This window comes from Dendrobates tinctorius, unplaced genomic scaffold, assembly GCF_039654945.1.
Source record: "Dendrobates tinctorius isolate UK_male_01 unplaced genomic scaffold, ASM3965494v1 ptg000254l, whole genome shotgun sequence".
Taxonomy (NCBI): Eukaryota; Metazoa; Chordata; class Amphibia; order Anura; family Dendrobatidae; genus Dendrobates; species Dendrobates tinctorius.
Window position 1 is genome coordinate 8337278 of NW_027361921.1, and position 21597 is coordinate 8358874.

The 21597-nt window shown below is 42.3% G+C and overlaps 1 pseudogene; it reads left to right on the forward strand.

Moving 5' to 3' along the window:
- Positions 1-12773: 12773 nt before the first annotated feature.
- Positions 12774-14346, forward strand: LOC141067713 (uncharacterized; annotated as a pseudogene).
- Positions 14347-21597: the final 7251 nt, after the last annotated feature.

Consider the following 21597-nt stretch of genomic DNA (forward strand, 5'->3'; position numbering starts at 1 on the left):
GAAAATTATGATAATGCAAACTTAAGTATAAACATATAAACACATATCAAAAAATGAACACATATGATAAACAATAATGAAACATAATTTCTTTTCTGGCATTTAGTCCGTCAGGAAAACATGTATTCAAGTAAAAAATCCAGTACGCTTCACGTGTCATAAGGCGTTTTTTTAAGTCGCCACCTCATATTGCGCTTCAATCTTTTAATAGCAGTAACTTGAAAAAATTCAGTGCTTCTTTGATGCTGAGAAATAAAGTGGTTGGATGCAGAAGAAATGGATCGATTTGTACTAGAAGGTTTCAAAGTGTCATGGAGCGGGAACTCAGAAAACTGGATCCAAAATTAGAACACAAACACAGAGAGGCAATTTGATTTTTAAACAGCTATTCAGGAAATTAAAAGCATGACGGAGATAACAATCAAAGCGGATAAGGGTGGTCTAAAGGCCCCCTTACACACAGTGATATCGCTGGTGAGATCGCTGATTTTGTGACACATCAGCGATCTCTCCAGCGATATCGCTGTGTGTGACATCCAGCAGCGACCGCCCCCCCCCTTAGCCGGGTGTCGCTGATTGTGCTGGAGCGTCCTGGGCCGTTTTTTAATCGCTGGTCTCTCGCTGGCCAGCGCGCATCGCTGCGTTTGGCAGCGGGAGCCAGCGATCAGCGGCGCTGCACGCTGGTATCCAACGTAAACATTGGGTTACTAAGAGCCGCGCGGCTCTTAGAAACCTGCTGTTTACGTTGGATACCAGCTTGCTCACTGGTCCTGATCGCTGGAGGGGCTGTCTATGTGACAGCTCACCAGCGATCAGCCTAACGATATCTCGGCGATCCCATCCATGTCGGATCGTTGGTGGGATCGCTGGGACATCGTTATGTGTAATGGACTTAATTGTCATCATGGACACTGCTCAGTATAGAGACCAAATGAATGTTTTGCTTAGTGATAAATCCACATATAGAAAATTGCCCTGTGCTCCCACTAAGGATTTTCAGAAGAAGGTCTTCAAACTTATAGAAGGAGCGGCAATTGGTGTTGTAACCAGGGCACAGGTAGAATTTTTGAAGGTTGACTCTCCTGTTATCCCCACAATATATGGGTTACCCAAGGTACACAAAAACGTGTCTCCACCGCCAATGCCAATTGGGCATTGGGTCCCTTACAGAACATCTCAGTCAGTGGGTCGACTCTTTATTGCAGCCATTGGTTACGCGGGTGCCAGGATTTCTGAGAGATTCTAAAGATGTCTTATATCAATTCTCAGATATAATCTGGAGGGGTGGATTTCATTTGATCAGCTGCGATGTCACCGCTCTCTATACTTCTATTCCCCAAAATGTTGCAATAAGAGCGTTAAGTTTCATTTGCATAGATATAGTAATTATACTAATGAATTATGTGATTATATCATGCAGGTTATTCAATTTCTGATACACCAAAATTATTTCTGCTTTGATGGGCAATTCTTCTTGCAATGTAGGGGAGTAGCAATGGGCGGTTAGGCTGTGTGCACACGCTGCGGATTTTGCTGCGGTGTACAGTACCATGATTCCCTATGGGAATCAAAAACCGCAGTGCAGACGGTGCGGAATTTTCCGCGCGGATTTCTGCGGTTTTCAATCCGCAGAAAGAATTGACATGTCAATTCTTTCTGCAGATTCCCCTGCGGATTGCAATCTCCTCCATTGAGGAGATGAAAAACTGCAGGGCCAAACCGCAGAGCAATCCGCAGGTAAAACCGCAGGTCTTTTGACCTGCGGATTTTACAAAATCCGCGCGGATTAATCCGCACCTAATCTGCAGCGTGTGCACACAGCCTAAGCATTCGCCCTCAGTGGCTAATCTTGTTATGTCTCATTAGGAGGAGCTGATTCTTTACTCTGATACTAATCCATTTTTGTCTTAATATTTTTTGGTATGGCAGATACCTTGATGATACATTCCTCATTTGGAGTGGTGAAGTATCTGCCATACCAAATTGGTTGATTATTTCTATTGCAATGATTTCAATTTAAAATTTACGTTTGTGACTGATCAGCATGTAATCTCATTTTTGGATCTGACATTAAAGGGTGTTGATGGTGCTACTATCAGCACTTCCACATTCTGCAAACCACTCTCTGGCAATAGCATATTGCATGCTTCTAGCAGCCACCCTGGTCACACTGTCAAATCTGTACCTGTGGGTGAGTTTACTAGAATCACTAGGAATTGCAATGATGAGAATGTCTTGGAGGAGATCAATTAGTGCTGTGATAAGCTTAGGAAAAGAGGCTATTCTAATTGGTGTTTAGAAAGAGCTAAAAAAATAGTGCACAAAAAGAAACGTCACGAAATGCTAGCACCAAAAACATATTAATGATAACACTCATAACAAAATTGTTTGCTCTACTCAATATAGTCCCCAGTTTGTCACTATCAAATCTCTTATTTTAAAACATTTACCAATTTTGTTTGAGGGCGACATTCTATCTAATATTTTGTCTAATGGGTGTCGAGTGGTAGCAAAAAAAGCTAACACCCTGTCTGATACGCTGTCTCGGAGTTTTTTTGGTTCCAAGGCTGGAGTACAAACTTAGTTACACTATTGCGGTTTTTATCATTGCGGCACAAGCAAATATAGGACATGTGCACATTCAAATATTACACACTTTTTCTGTGATAGTGCAAATGTGGAAGAACAAAATAAAGCAATATATTAATTGCAACAGCAAAAATGTAATTTATTTAATCACATGTTTGAAGTGCAATTTAAAATATGTGGGTTGTACGTCCCGCATGCTCAAAATTCATATATCTGAGCATATAACCGATATTTTGTCTCCTAGTACAAATCGATCCATTTCTTCTGCATCCAAACACTTTATTTCTCAGCATCAAAGAAGTATTCTCATAAAAGAATACCCTAAATAAATACTTTATTGATTAAAAAAACACAAATGGTTATGCACCAAAAAAAACGTGACAGCAAATCAAAATTGAAAAAGTGTTCAACCAAAACCCATAAAGGGAAAAACTAGGAATCCCTGGTGTATCACCTAAGCTTACATCTACCTGGCCGCGGAGGTTGGCACCCTAGGGGGGAACGTTGTGGCGCCCCCGCTCAACGATGGCTATCCCTAGGGGCTCTATATTGCCCTACAGCGAATAGGGAGACCCTCTACCCGATAACTTGAGGGACCCCTAACACTAGACAAAGATACTCCTACTCTAAAGAGGTTCCTAGATCCCTTAAAAGTTAAAAACAAAAGAACACAGTTGACAAGGTGGCAAAGCATGGGTGATCAAGTAAATTTATAAAGCCCTTCAGATACTAAAGGTCACTGATAACCGAGTAGAGGTTACACTAATAGTGAACAGATAAGGGGGCTCATGTATTGGCTGAAGAGATATATTGGTGTCAAATGGCGATATAACAGCCTTTATACCAAACACCTCTTATTTAAATCAATAGCAGCATCAGCAAAAAACAGATATCTTAGAAAAAAAAATATTTTCTCTAGTGCCACAAAGGTAGTGCCCTATAAGTGCAATGCTGCTATTCCACATAGCCTAATATACAGCCAAAAATGCCAACATAGATAATAAATACTTGTCACAGAGTTGGCATAGTGATACTCATCTGTGTTACCCGCCACCTGCCATATGATAGTTAGCGCCGTAAGGTTGGCAGGTATGGTGCAGTGCGCCTGCGCACCGGATATGATGTCAGCATCCGAAGTGTGCGCAGTATGGGGGCGCGAATACGCGCAGTGTTTGGAACCCGAAAACTAAAGACAGTGTCAGCAGGACATTGGTGAGTGCAGTGTTGCACTCCGGTTGAGGGTTCCTGATTGGATATCTATCGGTTGTGTTCCAGCTATGACATGCGCTCTGAAGATGCGGGAGGGTTCCTTATGACGTGACGTCCCAACACTGTGAGTGGGCGGTTCAGGTCTAATGGTGGCGGTGGTTTTAAAAGGGAGGTTGTTTGAATATCATTCAGCTACTGCACCTTATTTGGGACACATCAAGACATTATGCCTCCTGATGAGCCTAAGCAGGCGAAACGCGTTGAGGCGCTATCATATGGCAGGTGGCGGGTGACACAGATGAGTATCACTATGGCAACTCTGTGACATGTATTTATTATCTATGTTGGCATTTTTGGCTGTATATTGGGCTATGTGGAATAGCAGCATTGCACTTACAGGACACTACTTTTGTGGCACTAGAGAAAATATTTTTCTTTCTAAGATATCTGTTTTTTGCTGAAGCTGCTATTGATTTAAATAAGAGGTGTTTGGTATAAAGGCTGTTATATCGCCATTTGACACCAATATATCTGTTCAGCCAATCCATGAGCCCCCTTATCTGTTCACTATTAGTGTAACCTCTACTCGGTTATCAGTGACCTTTAGTATCTGAAGGGCTTTATAAATATACTTGGTCACCCATGCTTTGCCACCTCATGTCAACTGTGTTCTTTTGTTTTTAACTTTTAAGGGACCTAGGACCCTCTTTAGAGTAGGAGTATCTTTGTCTAGTGTTAGGGGTCCCTCAAGTTATCTGGTAGAGGGTCTCCCTATTGGCTGTAGGGCAATCTAGGGCCCCTAGGGATAGCTATCGTTGAGCGGGGTGGCCACAACGTTCCCCCCTAGGGTGCCAACCTCCGCGGCCAGGTAGGTGTAAGCTTAGGTGATACACCAGGGATTCCTAGTTTTTCCCTTTATGGGTTTTGGTTGAACACTTTTTTAATTTTGGTTTGCTGTCACGGTTTTTTTTGTGCATAACCATTTGTGTTTTTTTAATCAATAAAGTATTTATTTAGGGTATTCTTTTATGATAATACATTAAGGCCCTGGTTAATTATTTGATTATTCAGCATCAAAGAAGCACTGAATTTTTTCAAGTTACTGATTTTGAAAGATTGACGCGCAATATGAGAGGTGGCGACTTAAAAAAACGCCTTATGACACGTGAAGCGTACTGGATTTTTTACTTGAATACATGTTTTTCCGATGGACTAAATGCCAGAAAATAAATTATATTTCATTATTAATGTTTATCATATGTGTTAATTTTTTTATATGTGTTTTATATGTTTATGTTTAAGTTTGCATTATGATAATTTTCTGTTTTATTTGCTCTTTTGTGCATTTTGTTTGTTTTGTTTTTTTCCTTTGCATTTTGTCTTCCTTTCCACCCCCTCCTTTTTTTTCCCTTCCTCCCTTTTTTTTTTTCCTCTTCTCCAACACCATGTGATTTGTATTTGATCTTATTGGGGGTAATGGATATAAAGTGTGGTAACACAAATGGGAAGCAGCTCTGAAAAAAAAACAAGGTTTTTGTTCGAAACGCGTAGCCGATTTGTTACTCATGTAAATTTTACTGTTTCTGGACTATACTTTATACAATAAATTGGCGTTTTTGTGAAGGTGGACCTTTTTTCCACTTTGTACTGGAATGGAATGGCTGTCAGACATGTAGAGAAGCTGATTTTTATAAAACTGTGCAGTGGTCTCTTAATTTTTGCCAGAGCTGTATAAATTCAAAAAGGATGTTACATATAATGTCTCATTTTGCCAGCTACTATAAAGTCCACATCAGGTAACAGATGAAGTACGATTTCTCCTTGTAGTAGCTTCCAACCATTCTCTTGTTGGACGTGGGCTGTGCATTGAAGGTTTCTGGTATAGGGCAAACCTTTGTTTTCTAGAATCCTCCTTCCTTCCAGGTTGTTCAATATATGAAGTGATGTTGTAGGTAAATAAAGCAAATTGAAATCCCCATCTGTACTTGATCTGTGCCCCCTGTAAAGCCAAAGGAAAAGGGCACAATGACCAGCATCTAAAGAGAGTTACAGATGAAAGGTCGTTGAATGGCTGCAGATAAGATCACGTCTCTAGAGTCCTCAAGGTGCAGTTTTAGTATAACATCTTTTGGGAGGTCTTTTGTGCTGGGCTTTCCCAAGGCCCTATGGATCCTTGCAATGTGGTGGAGTGCAGGATCTGTCTGCAGTAATGAAGAAACAAACAGATTTGTTGTAGTGTCTTTTAAATCAAAAATGTCCTCAGGCAGACCTTTCACACATATATTCCCCTTTCTGGATCTGTTTTCCATGTTCTCATATCGAAGTTATTACGCTCAGAGTGCTGCTTAAGTAATCCCTGATCCTCCTCCAAGGCGTCTGCCATATCATCCATTTTTTTTTTCCCAGGTGGGAAGTATGCTGAGCTGTATCCTCAATCTGGGCTCTAAAGGACTCCATAGCAGAAGAAAGCTCAATTCTGAAAGTGTCCTGCATGCTTTTAACCCCTTTCCTACATTGGACGTAATATTCCGTCCATGTGACCTGGGCCCTAAGTCCCATGGACGGAATATGACATCTAATGTGTGGTGAGCGCCGCTGATCGCGGCCAGGTGTCAGCTGATTATCACAGCTGACACCCGCCACAATGTGTCGGGCGGTCACGGACCGCCCCCGACACGTTAACCCCTTGCACACCGCGGGGGTCTCTTTCCCTACAGGTCCCTGGATTCAAGATGGCGACGGGGACCTTCGGGGCCTGTAGGGAGCTGACTTCCTCAGTGCCTGCAAAGCGCAGGCATGAGGAAGTCTGCGTCTATGCCTGTGACAGATTGGTGATCTGTCGCAGTGATCTGTCACAGGACAGTGATGTCCCCCCTGGGACAACCTAATAAAGTTAAAAAAAAGTGTAAAAGTGTAAAAAATTTAAAAAAAATCGCTAAATAGAAGAAAAAAAAACATTCCCAAATTCATTTTTTGGAAAAAAAAAAAAAAACAATAAAAGTACACATATTTGGCATCACCGCGTCCGTAACGACCTGCCCTATAAAACTGTCCCATTAGTTAACCCTTTTAGCAAACCCCTTAAAAATTAAAAATAAAAAACGAAGCAAAAAATAATGATTTATTATCATACCGCCGAACAAAAAGTGCAATAACGTGCAATCAAAAATACGCATATAAATATCCATGGTACTGCTGAAAACGTCATCTTGTCCCGCAAAAAACGAGCCGCCATACAGCGTCATCAGCGAAAAGATAAAAAAGTTATAGCTCGCAGAATAAAGCGATACAAAAATAATTATTTTTTATATAAAATAGTTTTCATTGCATAAAACCGACAAAACATAAAAAAAGACATAAATGAGGTATCGCTGTAACCGTACCGACCCGAAGAATAAAACAGCTTTATCAATTTTACCGCACGCGGAACGGTGTAAACGCACCCCCCAAAAGAAATTCATGAAACGCTGGTTTTTGTTCATTCTGTGTCCCAAAAATCGGAATAAAAAGCAATCAAAAAATGTCACGTGCCCGAAAATGATACCAATAAAAACGTCAACTCGTCCCACAAAAATAAGACCTCACATGACTCAGTGGGTCAAAATACGGAAAAATTATAGCTCTCAATATGTGAAGATGCAAAAACTATTTTTACAATAGAAAGCGTCTTTTAGCGTGTGACAGCTGCCAAAAATAAAAACCGCCATGAATAGTAAATCAAACCCCCCGTTATCACCCCCTTAGTTAGGGAAAAATAACATTAAAAGAAAATGTATTTATTTCCATTTTCCCCATTAGGGCTGAGATTAGGGTTAGGGGTGTGTTGGGGTTAGGGTTGGAGTTAGAATTGGGGGTTTCCACTGTTTGAGCACATCAGGTGCTCTCCAAATGCAACATGGCGTCGGATCTCAATTCTGGCCAATTCTGCATTGAAAAAGTCAAATGGTGCTCCTTCCCTTCCAAGCTCTGCCATGCACCCAAACAGTGTTTTACCCCCACATATGGGGTATCAACCTACTCAGGACAAATTGCAAAACAACTTTGGGGTCCAATTTCTCCTATTACCCTTAGGAAAATAAAAAATTGGGGGCAAAAATATCATTTTTGTGGAAAAAAGATTTTTTTATTTTCATGCCCGGGCGTTATGAACTTCTGTGTAGCACTTAGGGGTTCAAAGTGCTCACCACACATCTAGATAAGTTCCGTGGGGGGTCTAGTTTTCAAAATGGGGTCACTTGTGGGGAGTTTCAATAGTTTAGGTACATCAGGGGCTCTCCAAACGCACATGACACCCGCAGATCATTCCATCAAAGTCTGCATTCCAAAACGTCACTACTTCCCTTCCGAGCCCCGACGTGTGCCCATACAGTAGTTTTCTCCCACATATGAGGTATCAGCGTACTCAAGACAAATTGGGCAACAACTTTTGGGGTCCAATTTCTCCTGGTACCCTTGGGAAAATAAAAAAAATTGGTGACTAAAAGATCATGTTTGTGGAAAAAATACGATTTTTTTATTTTCACGCCCAGGCATTATAAACTTCTGTGAAGCACTAGGGGGTTCAAAGTGCTCACCACACATCTAGATAAGTTTCTTGGGGGGTCTAGTTTCCAAAATGGTGTCATTTGTGGGGGATTTCCACTGTTTTGGTACATCAGGGGCTTTCCAATCGCGACATGGTGTCCGATCTCAATTCCAGCCAAAAACGTCAAATGGCGCTTCCCTTCCGAGCTCTGCCATGCAAACAAATAGTGGTTTACCCCCACATGTGGGGTATCAGCATACTCAGGACAAATTTCACAATAACTTTTAGGGTCCTGTTACCCTTGGAAAAATAAGAATTGGGGGTGAAAAGATCATTTTTGTGGAAAAAATATGATTTTTTAATTGTACCGCTGTACGTTATAAACTTCTGTGAAGCCCTTGTGGGTTCAAAGTTCTCACCACATATCTAGATAAGTTCCTTGGGGGGTCTAGTTTCCAAAATGGTGTCACTTGTGGGGGGTTTCCACTGTTTAGGTACATCAAGGGCTCTCCAAACGCGACATGGCGTCCGTTCTGAATTCCAGTCAATTTTGCATTGAAAAAGTCAAACGGCGCTCCTTCCCTTCTGAGCTCTGCCATGCGCCGAAACAGTGGTTCCTCCCCACTTATCAGGTATCAGCGTACTCAGGACAAATTGCACAATAACTTTTGCAGTCCAATTTCCCCTGTTACGCTTGGTAAAATAAAAAAAAATTGTACCTGAATTATTTTTTTTGTGAAAAAAAGTTAAATGTTCATTTTTTTTAAATATTCAAAAAATTCCTGTGATGCACCTAAAGGGTTAATAAACTTCTTGAATGTGGTTTTGAGCAACTTAAGGGGTGCAGTTTTTAGAATGGTGTCACTTTTGGGTATTTTATATCATAGACCCCGCAAAGTGGCTTCAAATGTGATGTGGTCCGTAAAAATAAAATGGTGTTGCAAAAATGAGAAATCGCTGGTCAATTTTTAACCCTTATAACTTCCTAACAAAAAAAAAATTTTGGTTCCAAAATTGTGCTGATGTAAGGTAAACATGTGGGAAATGTTACTTATCAAGTTTTTTGTGTGCTGTATCTGTGATTTAAGGGCATAAAAATTCAAAGTTGGAAAACTGCAAAATTTTAAAATTTTTTGCCAAATTTCCATTTTTTTCACAAATAAACGCAAGTTATTTGAATGAAATTTTTTTCCACTAATATGAAGTACAATATGTCACGAGAAAACAATGTCAGAATCACTGGGATCCATGGAAGCATTTCAGAGTTATTACCTCATAAAGGGACAGTGGTCAGAATTGTAAAAATTGGCCCGGGAGTTAACGTGCAAACCACCCTTGGTAGTGAAGGGGTTAAGCAGAGATGCAGACTGACCTTGCTGCTTTAAATGGCATTGCCTGATTGCAGTCCCAGAAGTGAAGAAGCTGTGGCGGCCATTACTGCCGTCCCACTCTGATGCTCCACCATGAGGAGAGCCGAAATGGAGTGGTTAGATGTCGCTTTATTTTCAACCTTTTTTTGCATGATGCTGTCCAGGAGTGTTCCTGCAACCGGCAGTGTCATATGGCAGGTTTTCACTGAGGCTGCATGCGTAAGAAAGCTGTTTTTAGCTGCTCGGAATGGAGCTCAGTTGGGTAGGTCTATTCCCACCGAGAGCCGCGCATGTGCCCAAAACACATTCATTTTTAATTTGTTTATGAGCTAAACAGGCATCTAATCCACACATGACTAAATCAGTAAAGTTTTGTCAAATATTATGAAGTTTTAAAAAAAAAAAGCTTTATTTAAAACATGACATGCCAAAAGAGATAAATATCAGTCAAAAACACACTCAAAAGTACAATAAAAAAACCTCAACTAACCTAATTTAACTAATGGGAGCAGAAATGCTGAAGAAATTCTGCAACATCAAAAACTCACAAAATATATTCTGGGAACACGGCTGTAGAATGAACGGTCTGGTTCATTGGAAATGTGGTAAAAAAAAATCCACATCTAATATCTCTGCTTCTGGTAGGGCTGAACTATAAAATGGTCACGCTATCTAACTTGTCATCTTGCCTACAAAAAAACAAGCCTTCAATCTGCTCTGTTAACAGAAGAAAGTTACAGCTCAAAAAAAAAGCAAAATCAATTTTTTTGTAAAACAAAAAGCTGTTTGCAAAAGTAGTAAAGCATATGTAACTATATAAATGTGGTATTGCTGAAATTACACTGACCTGAAGAATAAAACTCATCTATTTTCTCATTTTAACCCCTTGTGAAAATTAAAACCTATTTTAGTGGAAAGCAAGTCATTTTTTTATTTTCACAGCCTGATGGTATACAATTTTGTGAAATACCCGTGTGGTAACATACCCCCTGCACCACAAGGTGAATGCATGGAGGGGGGCATTTGTAAAATGGGATCACAGGTTTTTAGGGGACGTTTTGCTGTTCATGTACATTCACAAACAATTCCAGCAAAATTTCCAAAATGCCGCTGTTTCCTTTTGGAGTAAAGCTGTGTGCCTAAACTGTAGTTTCTGGCCACATACTGTATTTGCTCAGATAAGTTTCATTACTAAATTACTTTTTCTTTGGTTACCCCCTATGCGCAAATGAAAAAAGTTGTGGCTAAAGGGGGTTTTACACATAGTGATATGACGCAGCAGTGATATCGCTATGTGTGATACCTCCGACCGGCTCCCCCGGTGTCTGCGTTGATCGCGCAGCTCCATTTCTCATCTGGCGCTTCCTGCTGGCGCCGATGAGCGACGCGTGGACGCGGACGGTTGGACGTCAGGATCGCCGCGTCTGAAAGGTAAGTAACGACCGCTGTATCGCTGCTGCATCACTGTGAGATCTGCCTGTGTGGCAGCTCACTAGCGACCATTTAGCGATGCACCAGCGATCCTGACCGGGTCATATCGTCGGGATCGCTGGTGCATCGCTAAATGTAAAGGAGCCTTAAAGCAACATTTGGAAATAATGGAGTTTTTCAATTTCACAGCCCTATGTTATAGACTTCTGTGTAGCATCTGTTTCTACAAAATGCTCAATTCACCCATAGATAAATTAAGGGTGAAGGCTCTAAAATTTGTGTCACTTGTGCTCCAGAATTCAAACTTATATAGTGCTCCTTCCCTTACAAGCACTGCCGTGCGCCCAAACAGTAGTTTCCGACTGTAGTGAAATATGTATATGTAAGATTGTATGACCAGCAGTAATTAACATCTGTCCTTACCCTGCAGCTCTCCACACAGGTCATGGCCTCATGTTATCCTGAGAAGGCAGTCTCCTGTCTCCAATCTCACCAGGGGGCTTTACTGAGAACCACAAGTGGAAACATTTCACGCCCTCCAGCTCTTTTGAAGAAGAGATGCCAATTGGAGAATGACACTAGCTATAAGAAAGGTTACACAAAGAGTTTCAGAGAAAAAAATAATGTATTCATTGGTAAAATAGCCATGGTCCAGTCACAAACCAGCAATTAGAACATGAATATTAACATGAGAGGCTGGTCTAGAAATTAGATCCCCAAGTCACATCTATAAATTAGGCCTACACATAAAGAAAATTCTTCACAGTGAGGGGCCGCCTAGCTGTTGTGCTCCATTTCATATCCCCCCCTCTCTCGTGAACAGATAATCAAGATGCAAAGTTCGATATTTCTGTAAGTTTTCTCCCTTTTATTTTATCGCTGTTTTGCATATTTGTATGTCACTTTTTATTTCCATTTTTATATCCTTTTTATTGTAAGCACTGTACCTTTTATATTAAAGCTTAAAACATTAATAAGTTTGAACCTTGTTGCTCTAAAGAATCCATAGCCTTAGAGTGTGTGATCCTGGTGATTGGCACATAGTAGTAGTAGTAGTATTTCCGGGACTCATCGCCCATGTGTTCGGTGAGTGGTGGCAGCGTGTATGAGCGGGGTGTGTGGTCTGTGTTAGGGTGTGATTTATGCTCCCACTGCAGCATAAAACAGGTTGAATGCTGGACTGAGTGAGAGGAGAACAGATTAACCCTTGCAGGAGTAACCCCAAGTCACGTGCTGAGAAGCTGGTACTTGACAAATTGGTGGCAGCGGTGGGATATACGAATATATCCTCCTTGGTAATTCTTGACAAATTGGTGGTAGCGGTGGGATAGAAATTATTTCTATTAGAGCATTAGTGCATGGTGTAAGCAATTACTCCCTGTACTAAAGAATTGGTATCCTTGCGAGGAGTGCACAAATTCTACAAGGTTCAACTCAGTGCTTATTTGGACATACTTGCAAATAGTTTCCCTCCCCCATTTTTCTTTCTATCTTTTATTTGGTAAGGCTGTTCATCGATATGGCAGCCCAGTACAAGAAGCAGAGCAAAGAGGTTCTGACCGAACTCTGTGAGCAGAGAGGAATAGAGACAGGTGACAAATCCAAGGAACTGCTGATATGTGCCTTGGTCGAGCAGGACATAGAGCAAAATACTGAAACATCTGGCCAAGGAGAGAGAGCACCTCAGAGAGACCCAGCAATATCAGCTCTTGCACCAGTGATACCTTCTGGAAGTGCCAGTAATACCAGTGCTGAGGAGCCTATGGACTCTACTTTACAAATGGACTTACAACAGCTGGGAACAAGTGATCCCAATCTGCGCATGCAGCTTATTCTACAGTACAAACAGGCTGGTGCTGCAGAACGCCAGGCTGAGAGAGAGGCTGCAGAACGCCGGGACCGGGCCGAGAGGCTGCAGAACACCGGAAGGAGAGAGCTTTCAAGCTTCAGATGGCTCAAATAGAAAGGGGTAACAGTCTGCACCTGACCCCTCTCCAGGACATAAATCCAAGGAAAACACCTCTGGAAAACTTCCCTGTGATGGAGAAGGATGCGAACTTAGATACTTTCCTTAGGGGGTTTGAAAAAACCTGCAGGCAATACCATTACCCAGTGAGCAGTGGGCGCAGTTTCTAGCCCCAGGGTTGAGAGGCACAGCCCTGGAAGTTTTTGCTGGACTCCCACCAGAGCTAGATGGGAACTATGAGGCAATAAAAGAGGCCCTGATCAGGAAGTACAACTTAACCCCAGAAGTGTACCAGAGGAAGTTCTGGAATCTACAAAGTGGATCAACGGACAGCTATGTGGATGTTGTGAGCAACTTGAGGACCATGTTCCACCAATGGATAAGGGGACTTTCTGTTAACACTTTTTGAGGACTTAACGGATCTAATGGTCAAGGATCAATTTCTTCATATGTGCCCCACGGATGTACGACAATTTGTGTGTGATCGGGAGCCACGAACTGCGGATCAGGCTGCAGAGATTACTGACTGCTATGTGGCTAACAGGATGCCTGAGGAGCGGAAGCCATCAGGATTCAGCTGGAAGGAAGGTAAGTCAAACGGGGACCCTTCTCCCTCTGCCAGCCGATCACCAGTGCTGTCCAAGCCCACCTCCTATGGGGTCCCGGGGAATAGACATTCTCTAGGTCAGGGGTGGGGAACCTCAGGCCCCAGGGCCATTTACGGCCCTCGATGACCTTTTATCAGGCCCCCGAGCAGATTCTCAGGGACCGCATTCTTGGGCAGGGAGCTGTATTTTGATTGCCACAATCTCATTAATTTCTTCTTGCTCTGTTAGCACACACACGCAGTGTTCACTACTGAACATTGAAGGGCATGCAATGAAAGATTAAGTCATGAAACCAGTGCCAGAGTCAGGATGTACTTTGTGGGCGGAGTTTGTAAGGCCCCCGAAGGATGGTATAAATATCCAAATTGCCCTTGGCAGAAAAAAGAATCCCCACCCCTGCTCTAGGTGATACACGCCGATGCTTCTCCTGCAACAAAGTGGGACATGTTAGCGCTGTCTACACTGATAGGCACAAATGCCCAACTACCACCCCAAAGCTGTTTGGGTCCCAACCTGCTGTCCTCTTTGTGGCTGGCTCTGATGTGAGGACCAATCAGAACTATCACTCTTGGCAATAAAGTCACCATTGGCCTCAGAGACACTGGGGCAGAGGTGACCCTTGTGCACCCAGCAATGGTAACCTGTTGTGAACTCATTTTCTGGTCTGCCTCTGGTTTCTGGTGAGGGAGCTGGTTGTGCTGACAGAGGAGTTGTGAGTTCTCTTTCCGGGCTCCCTCTGGTGGTGGCAGGAGGTAGTGAAGCTGATCTAATTAACAAAGACCTGTCAACTGATAATGAGGAAGAGCATTGAACAGCAGGGTTAATCTCTTATTTTACTATCTGTGTTTTTAACGGTTTCCTATATTGCATTTAAATCTTGAGGTGTAACTATATTCACAAGGGGTTATTTAAGGGTGGGAGTTCATAATTAAGGGTTTATAAGGGGCAGCTGGTTGGGGCTCAACTCCTTTTGGAAGTGCATTGAGCAGCAGGGTGGTGTGCTGGTAAAAGGGGAAAAAAAATCTTTTAAATCTTCTGCCTGAGCAAGTGTGACCTGAGCGTAAGTGCGACCTGTGGTAAGTGTGTGACTTGTGATTCAGTGACTTTGGATTCAGGGAGTTTCCAAGGGAGGTATTACTGAATTGCTGTTAAATTTTATTAATAGTTTTTATTTATTTTTGCTTATCTTTTTGTCAATGCCATCCAGTGCACGTCTTGCCGCATGTATGAAATCCTTGAACAGCCGGTCGAAGGTGCATACTGCTGTGCGAGATGTAAGCACGTTGTGCATTTGGAAGCCCAGATACTGGATCTAAATGTACAGCTGGCAACACTGAGATCCATAGACAATATGGAAAGGAGTCTTCTGCTCACTGAGCAGACGCTCAGTGGGATAGATGAGGGGGGATGCTAGGTTGGAGCAGCAAGACAATGAAGCAGCTAGCTGGGTGACAGTTAGAAGGTGGGGTAGAGGGAAGAGCACCAGGGAGGCTAGTCCTGATCTGGCACACCCCAATAAGTTTGCTAAGTTGGAAGATGAGGGGAGTGTTAGTGCAGGAGTAGCACTGCTGCAGCAAGGCATGTCCTCTGAAAGCAGGAGGAGTGTCAGCTCCAGTAAGGGGGGAAATAGGAGAGCAGGGCAGGCCAGACTGGTTCTGGTAGTGGGAGACTCAATTATTAGGGGAACAGATAGGGCAATCTGTCACAAAGACAGGGATCGTCGAACGGTGTGCTGCCTACCTGACGCTCGAGTCCGACACATCGCTGATCGGGTTGACAGATTACTGGGAGGGGCTGGTGAGGATCCAGCGGTCATGGTGCACATTGGCACAAATGACAAAGTTAGAAGTAAGTGGAAGGTCCTTAAAGATGATTTCAGGGAATTAGGCTGTAAGCTTAAAGCAAGGACCTCCAAGGTGGTATTTTCGGAAATACTTCCTGTGCCACGCCAGAGAGGCAACGGGAGATTAGGGAGGTTAATAAGTGGCTCAGGAATTGGTGTAAGAAGGAGGGGTTTGGGTTCCTGCAGAACTGGGCCGACTTCTCAGTTGGCTACAGGTTCTATGCTAGGGACGGGCTGCACCTCAATGGGGAGGGTGCACCTGTGCTGGGGGAGAAAATGGCTAGAAGGTTGGAGGAGTGCTTAAACTAGGGACGGGGGGAGGGTATTCCTTTAATAGGAGGGGAAGACAGTGCAGATAGAGACCTGGGCACAATTAATGAAATTGGGGGTGGGGGTGGCATGGGGGTAGGGTTAGAACAGTTTATAATTTAAGAAAGACTAGAGGTACAGAGAGATACATAAAGTGCATGTATACTAATGCCAGAAGCCTCGCCAACAAGATGGAGGAATTGGAGTTAATGTTGTTGGAACATAATTATGACATGGTGGGGATATCTGAGACATGGCTGGATAAGAGCCGTGACTGGGCGGTTAATTTACAGGGCTATAGTCTGTTCAGAAATGACCGAACAAATAAGCGAGGGGGAGGCGTGTGTTAATATGTAAAATCATCCTTAAGACCCATCCTTCGTGTTAATATATATGAATCTAATGAAAATGTAGAGTCCCTGTGGGTAGAGATAAGGGGAGGGGGGAAAAATAATAAATTACTGATAGGAGTTTGTTATAAGTCTCCAAAAAATAATGGAAGCAACAGAGAATATCCTCATAAAGCAAATAGATGAAGCTGCGACTCAAGGAGAAGTCATTATTATGGGGGACTTCAACTACCCTGAAATACATTGGGGAACCGAAACCTGCAGTTCCAGCAAAGGTAATAGGCTTTTGACAACTTTGAGAGACAATTACCTTTCACAACTGGTTCAGGACCCAACAAGAGGGGGGGGCACTGCTCGACCTAATATTAACCAACAGGCCAGACCGCATATCAAATGTAAGGGTTGAGGGTCACTTGGGTAATAGTGATCACAAAATAATACGTTTTCATGTATCCTTTATTAAGATGTGTAGTAGAGGGGTTACAAGGACACTAAACTTCAGGAAGGCAAATTTCCAACAGATGAGAGATGATCTTGGTGCAATTAACTGGGACGATATCCTGAGACACAAAATACACAAAGAAAATGGGAGACATTTATTAGCATCCTGAATAGGACCTGTGCACAATATATACCATGTGGGAATAAACATGCTAGAAATAGGAAGAAACCACTATGGCTAAATAGAGCTGTAAGGGGCGCAATAAGTGACAAAAATAAAGCATTTAGAGAATTAAAGCAAGTAGGTAGTGATGAGGCATTAAATAAATACAGAAAATTAAATAAATTCTGTAAAAAGCAAATCAGACAGCAAGGATTGAAACAGAGAGACTCATTGCCAGAGAAAGTAAAAATAATCCCAAAATATTCTTTAACTACATAAGTAGTAAGAAGCTAAAAAATGATAGTGTTGGCCCCCTTAAAAATAGTCTGGGTGAAATGGTGGATGAGGAAAAAGCCAATATGCTAAATTACTTTTTTCAACAGATTTTACACAAGAAAATCCCATGACGGATAACATGATCAGTGATAAAAATTCTCCATTAAATGTCACTTGCTTAACCCAGCAGGAAGTACGGCGGCGTCTAAAAATCACTAAAATTGACAAATCCCCGGGCCCGGATGGGATACACCCCCGAGTACTGCAGGAATTAAGCACAGTCATAGATAGACCATTATTTTTAATCTTTAAAGATTCCATAATAACATGGTCTGTACGTACCACAGGACTGGCGTATAGCAAATGTGGTGCCAATATTCAAAAACGGGACAAAAACTGAACTTGGAAATTATAGGCCAGTAAGTTTAACCTCAACTGTGGGTAAAATCCTGGAGGGTTTTCTAAGAGATCCTATACTGGAGTATCTGGAGAAGAATAACCTCATGACCCAATATCAACATGGGTTTACAAGGGACCGTTCCTGTCAGACTAATCTGATAAGCTTTTATGAAGAGGTAAGTTCCGGACTGGACCAAGGGAATGCAGTGGACGTGGTGTACATGGACTTTTCAAAAGCTTTCGATACGGTGCCACACAAAAGGTTGATACATACAATGAGAACAATGGGGATAGGGGAAAATATGTGTAGGTGGGTTAAGAGCTGGCTCAGGGATAGGAAACAAAGGATGATTATTAATGGAGCACAATCGGACTGGGTCACGGTTAGCAGTGGGGTACCACAGGGGTCAGTTTTGGGCCCGCTTCTTTTTAACACATTTATTAATGACCTTGTAGGGGGCATAGAGAGAATTTCAATTTTTGCAGATGACACTGAGCTCAACTCTGCAAGGGTAATCAATACAGAGGAGGACAATTTTATATTACAGGAGGATTTATGTAAACTAGAAGCTTGGGCTGATAAATGGCAACTGAGCTTTAATGGGGATAAATGTAAGGTCATGCACTTGGGTAGAACGAACAAGATGTATAATTATGTGCTTAATTGTAAAACACTGGACAAAGCTATCACTGAAAAAGACCTGGGTGTATGGGTGGACGACAAACTCACATTTAGTGGCCAGTGTCAGGCAGCTGCTGCAAAGGCAAATAAAATAATGGGATGCATTAAAAGAGGCATAGATGCTCATGCGGAGAACATAATTTTACCTCTATAGTAGTCACTAGTGCGACCACACTTAGAATACTGTGCACAGTTCTGGTCTCCGGTGTATAAGAATGACATAGCTGAACTGGAGCAGGTGCAGAGAAGAGCGACCAAGGTTATTAGGGAACTAGGGGGTCTGCAATACCAAGACAGGTTATTACACTTGGGGTTATTTAGTTTGGAAAATCGAAGGCTTAGGGGTGATCTTATTACAATGTATAAATATATGCGGGGACAATACAAAGACCTTTCTAATTATCTTTTTACTCTTAGACCTGTGACGGGGACAAGGGGGCATCCTCTACGTCTGGAGGAGGGAAGGTTTAAGCATACTCTCAGACGCGGATTCTTTACTTGTAAGAGCAGTGAGACTATGGAACTCTCTGCCATGTGATGTTGTAATGAGTGATTCCCTAATAAAATTTAAGAAGGGACTGGATGCCTTTCTTGAAAAGTATAATATTACAGGGTATATACACTAGTTTCCATAATATTGCGTTGATCCAGGGAGCTAGTCTGATTGCTGTATGTGGAGTCGGGAAGGAATTTTTTTCCCCAATGTGAAGCTTACTGTTTGCCACATGTGTTTTTTTGCCTTCCTCTGGACAAACATGTTAGGGCAAGTTAGGATAGGATATGGGTTGAACTAGATGGACTTAAAGTCTTCCTTCAACCTTAATAACTATGTTACTATGAGTGGACATCTGGAGTCTCAGACTGGAATTAAGACAGCCGACTCCCTATTCCCATGCTGGTGATTTTTTCCTGCCTCCTGAGGTCTTAGTTTCCAGCTCAGTTCCTGCCATCTCAAGTTAAGTTGTCTTTGCTAATGTTCACATTTGATTTAGTTTGGTCTATTCAGTTTTTTGTGTGGTCAGCCAGCCCCGGCTGGGGCTGTGCTGAATTTCCACTCTTATGTCACTGTATGTGCCAGTTTGCTTTTTGTCCCTTATTAGATTGGCCTCTTTTTGCTCTGTTCTCAGAATATGCCAGAGTGCTGATATAGTTGGAGAAGTCTAGTGACTTCAGGGTATTTATTGCTATCAGAAGTGTTGGACATTTTTGCAGGGTTTTTTGGCGTGATTGCAGACAGTATCTTTCCTTTCCTGTCCTTTCTAGCTAGTGCGGGCCCCATCGTTTGCTCAGCCTATTTTCCTACTTGTGTTCGTGTTTTCATCTTGTCTCACCGTCAATTCATGTGTGGGGGCTGTCTATTCCTTTGGGGTCTGCTCTGGGGCAGTTTTAGATTTCCCCTTTTCTTGCTTTAAGCTTATTTAGTCCTCGGGCTGTGACGAGGCATCTAGAATCATCGTAGGTACACTCCACGGCTGCTGTTAGTTGTGTGGTTAGGATCAGGGGTCTGCAATCCGCATAGTTACCAACCTCTCTGGTTTTCTGTGACTTGGCTTGGTCTTGTTTTCCTCCTCGGTGACCCATTCATAACAGAATCACCAGCCATACCGCAGATTCTAGGGTACTGAAAAGCAGGAAAAAATTGTTAAAAAAAGTGTCATAATTTTTTTTTTTATATGTATTTTTTCCTCTTTTTCTCTGGGGCCGTAGGAGGATTTCTTCTCTAATGGAGATTAAGCAATTGTCTGATCGTGTGGAGCAGCTCGCTGCTGAAGTGCGGGGAATTTCCGCCTATCTCACTCAGTCACATGCTGTTGAACCAAAGATCCTTACTCCTGATGTGTTTTCTGGGGATCGGTCTAAATTTTTGAATTTTAAGAATAATTGTAAATTATTTCTTGCCTTGAAGCCTAACTCATCGGGGAGCTCTGTGCAGCAGGTTAAAATTGTCATATACTTGCTGCGCAGCGGTCCTCAGGATTGGGCTTTTTCTCTGACACTTGAAAATCCTATTCTGACTAATGTGGATGCATTTTTTCAAGCTTTGAGGTTGTTGTATGATGAACCTAATGCTATTGATCAAGCTGAGAAAACCCTATTAGCATTGAACCAGGGTCAGGATTCTGCAGAGTTATACTGTCAAAAATTCCAAAAGTGGGCAGTCCTTACTACATGGAATGATGGTGCATTGGCAGCTCTCTTTCGGAAGAGTTTATCAGAGACCATAAAAGATATGATGGTGGAATTTACGTTTCCTCTGGTCTTGATGATTCTATGTCATTAGCCATTCAAGTTGATCGGTGTTTACGTGAACGTAAAACTACACGAGAGGCGTTGCCATCTTTTGAACAAACGTCTGAACCTATGCAATGTGATAGGGTTTTGTCTAGGGCGCAACGTCTGGAGTTTAGAAGGCGTAATAAGCTGTGTTTTTTCTATGGAGACGCCTCTCATACTATTTCTGTCTGCCTTAAATTAGAGAAACTTTTTGCACACACATTTGCTGTGGGCAGTGTACAACCTAAGTTTCTTTTGGTAATTACTCTGATCTGCTCCTTATCCACATTTTCCACTAAGGCTTTTGTAGATTCAGGAGCAGCTTTGAATCTGATGGATTTGAACTTTGCTAAATGTTGTGGTTTTCCTATGATACCTCTGCGGACGCCTATTCCTTTGAGCGGTATTGATGCTACTCCTTTGGTGGAGATTAAACCTCAGTTTTGAACCCAGGTGATAATGCGAGTTGCCCCAGACCACCAAGAAAATTGAAAATTTTTGGTGCTGCTCAATTTGCATGATACCATTGTTCTGAGTTTTCCCTGGTTGCAAACTCATAATCCAGTTTTGGATTGGAAATCTGTGTCTGTGGTGAGTTGGGGTTGTCAGTGTATTCTTAGGGACACTCCTGTTTTCTCCACCTCTCCTCAGTCTCATGGTATTCCTGATTATTTGGCTGATTTTTCTGATGTATTTAGTGAGAGTAAGTCTGTGTCTTTGCCTCCTCATAGGAGTTATGACTGTGCAATTGAGTTGATGCCTGGGTGTAAATTTCCCAAGGGTCGGCTTTTCAACTTATCGGTACCCGAACATGATGCTATGCGATCCTATATTAAGGAGTCGCTGGAGAAGGGTCATATTAGACCATCCTCTAAACCCTTAGGTGCTGGGGGTTTTTTTGTGGCCAAGAAAGATGGTTCATTAAGACCTTGTATTGACTTTCGTTCCCTTAACAAGATGACGGTTAAATATCAGTACCCGTTACCCCTGATGTCTGATTTATTCTCCAGAGTTAAAAGTGCCTGCTGGTTTACTTAGCTTGACCTCAGGGGGCGTACAATCTTATTCACATCAAGCACGGGGATGAATGGAAGACGGCGTTTAATACTCCGGAGGGACATTTTGAATACCTGGTGATGCCTTTTGGGCTCACTCATGCCCC